This window comes from Antrostomus carolinensis, unplaced genomic scaffold, assembly GCF_000700745.2.
Source record: "Antrostomus carolinensis isolate BGI_N321 unplaced genomic scaffold, ASM70074v2 scaffold1801, whole genome shotgun sequence".
Taxonomy (NCBI): domain Eukaryota; kingdom Metazoa; phylum Chordata; class Aves; order Caprimulgiformes; family Caprimulgidae; genus Antrostomus; species Antrostomus carolinensis.
Window position 1 is genome coordinate 300,020 of NW_010296137.1, and position 6,000 is coordinate 306,019.

Below are 6,000 nucleotides of genomic sequence, written 5' to 3' on the forward strand. Positions count from 1 at the left end.
TTCCCCGTCAGCCTCAGTTTTCTTCCTGCACACACCAAAGCTGTATCAGGGAGCCTCAGTATTAATGGGATCTCCAGAAGTGCTGCTAGAAATATTAAAAATAACCACTCAATCCACAATTTGGGCCAGAGTACAGCAAATAGGTTCTGTGTCTAATCAGTTCTCCCTCTGTTAGGAAAACAGGAAATTGTTTAAACTGAATGAACAGATGCTGAGAATAAAGAAAGAGGGGTAAGTTTAAAGGGGAAAATGCAGTAGCCACTGGCAGAGCCTGCTGATGTCATGAGATACTGGAAGGATTAGCATGATAAATGGCTTCTGACTATTCAGATTTGTATCCTTCTCTGTTTCCAGTAGCTTTAGGCATGGGTTGGACTCAGAATCCCTTGGTCTAGGCTTCCAAAATTTCTGGCCTTTCTCTATAACCCAGAACAAAACCTAGCACATTTTATATCAACATCAAATGGTGTCCCCTGTCTGTTTCAAGTATATAAACCTACAGAGTTGCAGAAGACCAGGTTAATTTTGCAATTACCAAGACACATAATTCTTTGCTTTTACAAGTAATTTCAAGAACAGAAGGTATCTATAGTAAAAATCTAACATTTCTAATAATAGAATTTGCCATCTATGATAAAAACATGCAGAGTTTTGACAAGTATTAAAACACAGTTACACCTGCTTAGTGGGAAATGGCAAATTACTATGTTTGGTCCTATTATAAGTTATGGTGGACTATAAATGTAAATCATGTGGCTCACAGAAGCTATCTACCATCCTTAAAATGAAAGAGTAAAGAAAGTAATATGTCAGCCAACACTTGAACAGTGGAAGGCTTGAAAGATTTGGTGGGATCACCGGAACATTTTGTAGAGCATCAATGCAGGTCCCTCATCAAACAGAAAAATAAGCCTTTTTAAACAGCCTCACTGAAAGCCACTGGAAATGCAAATCCAAACTTCACAACTGAACATGTGCTCTGGCTTTTCCTCACTTTTTTTACACTATTCCTTTGAAAATAAATAACGCATTTTACATAAAATATTGCAAAAGGAAAAACGTGATGCGGATATAAGAGAACAAACCTGAAAGAGAACACTTCCTACATTTTGTAATGAAACATCTTCACAGATTTCTCTTGTTGCTGATGAGTAAAAGTGCAGAGACTTCAAGGACTGATCTCCCAGCCTTCCGTCTGACTGCTGGCTCTGTTCCTTTGGAGGATACACATTTGATTTTTTTCATGACTTGAGTACAGCTGAGAACCCAAGTATAATCCAGCCTGTCCTTCCTTTACAACAATCTGACAGTGTTTGCAATTACCCTCTGTAAAAAGGCAAACAGGTTTCTGGGATTCACCTTTTGCAAGTGATTTACATATGACTGAATAAAGGAACTTGTCTGCAGTCTCTGTTACTGTATTCAAGAATTTGTGGGACATTTTTTTTTCTGACTAGCAGTCCTAGGAAGGAAAAAGAAAGATCTCTGACATTAGGAATGAAGCTCTGTTTGAACTATCCACATGGCTAATTATGGGAAAGCTGTGACTTTTATTCCTGTCTCTTTTACCCTATAATTGCGCTCTAAAGTATTGAGCTATAAATTTCAAATTAAGAGAGAAATCCACATGGATAGAAAGCAGCTTAATGACTTAGCCAGTATTCATTAAGCACACTGCAACAAGCATATTCCTGGTGTCAGCCTGTTAGCTTTGGGTGATTCCAAACTTGAATTTGGCCCATGAAACGTTTAGATGAAAACTTGATCTTATGGCCACTCACCCAGCATTTTCCTTGTGACATCAAAGTCACAGTGTAATTCAAAGAGTAACAAAGGCTAGTTCTTGCAGTGATTTTAAGCAACTTCCACCACAAACAGAAAAAGAAAGCATTAAAAAATTAATAAGGTTTTATGGCACTTGTTTTGCACTGATGATATGTGAAGGAATCCCATTCAGGGCCCCAAACCAGATCCTGCCCACAGGATGCTCATGCTTATGTCTGGTACATATCTCTGGAGGAGATGAGGAATACATTTTTTTAAGATGCTATGCAAACATCTTGCTGTGAGGCAGATGGCCACTTAACAGCAGGGCTTTGGTGGCAGTGGTTGGTGGGTTCTTGTAACAGAGCAAACTGAGAAATAGTTGGATTTTTTCCAACTGAACAGGGAACAGAAGTCTTGCAAGGTGTATGTTAGCAGGGTGAGCATCTCGCTTGCACTTCCCAGCTGGGTCACATTGGCTGTGGTGCATCAGTTGGGAGAGCACCAGACTTTGGGCAGGAGGGACAGGAGTTTCGGTGCTGCTCAGGTGACAGCTTGTACATTTTGGGGGCTGCCTACCCAATCCTACAGCCAGTGAGAGCCTGTGGCTGGTAGATGTGATGGTAGGCTGGGCTGTGAAAGAAGGAAGCAGAATAAAGATTTAACAAGGCTGGTGAGAAGAAGAATGGTATCAATGAAAAAGAGGTCGCACTGAGACCTGCGGTTTTGTGACCGCTCCTTGTGGGAAAGAGAAGATCACTTAATGCATTAGTGTGCAAAGCCAGTGAGACTAATCCGGCCCTTGTTGGGTTGGAAGTCTCTTTCATCCAGGCCCTGATCTCAAAAGAGTGGTCTGTGTAGGAAAAAGCATAATTGTTTCTTCCCATGTCTCTGTTTTTAAGAACATCTTGGATTTTAGTGGGGGAAAAGAGTCTAGGCTGCTTTTATTTTGTCCCTGTTCCTGTTGAGTAGTAAATTGTGATCTGCATTGGCTCACACACTTTCTCTGTTGTATTTTAAACAACTTCTGTTGTGAAACATATTCGATGGTAATGATTCCTGATGTCCCCAGGGAGCTATGGAGGAAGATTCAAAAGTTTTAGTGCATTGCATTAAACCTCCAGTCATCCTTGTAGAGGCTGAGAAACTGTTTTTGTTTTTGAAAGTCTTAATTAAGAGCAGTCGATTAAAATGTTTGTAAGGCTCTGAACTAAAGGAAACATTTCATTTGGTAACACAGTTAATTTAACTGGCACATAAACAGGTCATGGGGTTTCTATTAGGCAAACAATGTTCAGGCTCCCATTGTCAATATAAATATGCTGTATTTAAATAAAAAAACAAACCCTCACCTCTGTTCCTAATGCTGTTCCAACAGGGGTTGGAACAGTCAGAGTCAAAATTTCATAGTATAGACTGTCTTTCAAGAGAGGTCACGTGGACCCCTCCTGCTGGCATTTAGTGCCCCATGGCATCCTTGTTACAAGTGCAGGACATGGCTTACGTAAAAAAATCACATCAGGGAAGTTTTTACTGTGTTTTCACTCCTTTTCAATTATGATAGAGCAGCTGGAAACAAGTCAGCTAACCAGCATGGTGTAACAGGCAGCTCGCTATGGACTGGCATCCAGGGCTGCCAGGGCCCAGCTTGGGACTACTGCTCTACCTCAATATACAAGTGTGGCTCCATGCCGTCATGAAAGGAATTGAAATAGAAATATGAAAGAACTCAAAACTACTTTGCTATTTCAATCAGGTCACCCTTTCCTTTGTTTTTTCTCCACTCTCTCCCTCCTTTCTCTCATCGAACGTCTGTTTGTCTTCACTTCCACAGCCCTTCACAGCTCCTCCTCACCATATCACTCCTTTCTACCTCAGTGGGCAATGTCTGCCCCGGTGCTGGAGAGCTGGTAATACCTTTCTCCCCTACCTACTAGTGTCTTTTGATCCCAGACCTCTGTGCTTTCTCCTATTTCATAGTCAGCCTGTGGAAGAACTCAGGTACCTATAAAGTGTCCATCTTTGGTTTTGTCCGTGCTTACACCTTCTCCTGGACTCCATTATCTCCAAAATAATAAAAAAAGAACAAATATTTAGCAACAGCTGGCAATATGGGTGATGAGATTTGATTTTTGTTGTCTCTAAGAGGTAGGTCGAGTCAAGCCTGAGAGGATGAGCAATACCTGTGTAGGGGTATTCATATCGCTATGACTGTAGCTCTACCGGAGATTTTACCTGTTGGGTACATCAGTACATCAAGAAGACAAAACTATACTGACAAATCCTTACATAGTCAAGGCCTAGAGGCAGCATCAGTCCAGGGACTACCTGAGTAACCAGATAAGCTAGGCACAGCCTGACAAATACTTGTCCTCCACAGTAAGTGACAGCAGGTACGAGTCACGGACGCAGATTGTGTGCAGACTGTTGGAGCCATGTGCTGATGGCTTGTGAGTGCCCGTATTTCTCTGCCTTGGTGTTTCTATGTCATTATTTTTTCTTATTTGCAGTATGGCATCACTAGATATTTAAAGCTGGATTCAGCCATATGCACTTGTTTAGGACATATCAGGTACCAGTAAAGTCAATTATGCTTATTGCTTCAGCTGCTGCATTATCTAATCAAAGCAAAAGGCCTCCGGTGCTCTACCTGGAACTTTATTTTTGTGGAGAAGTACAATTTTGATGAATGCTTTGATGAAACAGGAAAGGCTATTTTAAGGGAAGTTGCTTTGCTTTTGTACAGTGGATTTTTATTATTTTAAACACAGGACTCTTTGTTTAAAAGAGAGAAGGCCTGCAAATTTTCTTGTTTACTTTGCCTTTGCTTCCCTTTCTGACAGGGGGTAAAACTTTATCCACCTAGTCCCCTGTCAGCTTAACCCCAAGTTTTACTGTACAGTGGCTGTGCTGGTTTTTTCACTGAAAAGGAGGGGGGGGGAAAAAGAGAGAGAGAATTTAAAATGATGTTGCCGACAGAGCTCATCAAGAATGCAAAAGGATTCAGCACCTGGTCTGGCAGAGAAACTGGGGGGAAACTCAGCAGTGGTACACACAATCCACACATACTGTGATCACAAATGATCCGATCAGGATTAGACTGTTGATACTGTAATGTTTGGATACATCACCATTTTTTGGGCCTGATTCCCCTGATTAACATGGGACCCATCTACCTGCTTTTCCTGCTGCTTCTTCCATCGTTTCCATAGGTCACCCTTGCTATGTGTGTACCAGGAGCAACTTGGGGAGTACAGCAAATAGGGAGAGCACAGGGTGAAACTGGGCAGAATTCAGGAGCTGGTATTGCATAAAGGTCAGGGCACCTGAGCCAAAGGTCCCTTCTGGCATTACAATCTCTGACAGCTTTATTATTGTGCAACTCATACTCAATTTTCTAATGCGTAGCTTACAGCACCTTTGGGACCTTTGCTTAATTTGCCTTGGGAGACTTTCGGAGAACAGGGTTTCCTGGTAGCAGTTACCATATTGATCACCTGTACCTCGTCATTAACACACTGGCACTGGCATCCCAGGCTGTGACTGAATATGGGATGGAATTCCTGCCTCTCAAGAGAATAAATCATTCTGGTTTTAGCACCAGATTAGTCAAGGCCAGCTAAAAAAAAGAGGAAAACTGACAGAAACACCCTAATAGTGGTCAAATAAGAAAGTGTCAGCAAAAACGTAGTGCAGGATGTTTCCAAACTCTCTGTGGATCTGTAAGAGGACAGAAACATTCACATTTCAGAAGGGTTAAAAGCTAGTGTCTGCAGAAGGAAGTGATGACCATCGTGTATCGCTGCTACGCAGGTTCCTGTCAAGGCTGCGCAGAGCGGTGCTCATGAGATGTCTATTTCCAAAATTAAGAATCTTCTCTCTCAAGATAAAGGGTCATTTGTTTCCTTTAGATATGCTTGTGGGCTTGTTGAAGAGGGTAAAGTTACTTATTGCAGCACTTCTATTTTGTGAAGAGATGGTGGTACAGCTGGCTGGGTAGACTGAGTCTTCCTGTCAAGGACTGGAGCTGTAGGGAGTGGAGAGGGAACACAGCTCTAAAGGGGCTTTCTCTTATGGCCTCCCTGGACCTATTTCCTCTCTTCACTTGCCTTATTCCTCTCTGTCTAAGGTTTTGAGAGCAACACTCAGGGAGACATGGCTAAGCATTTTAAGACAAGGCAGGAAAGGAGAATTGAGTTACTGAGACATAGCCATACATGCTCCCAACTCTTTGAT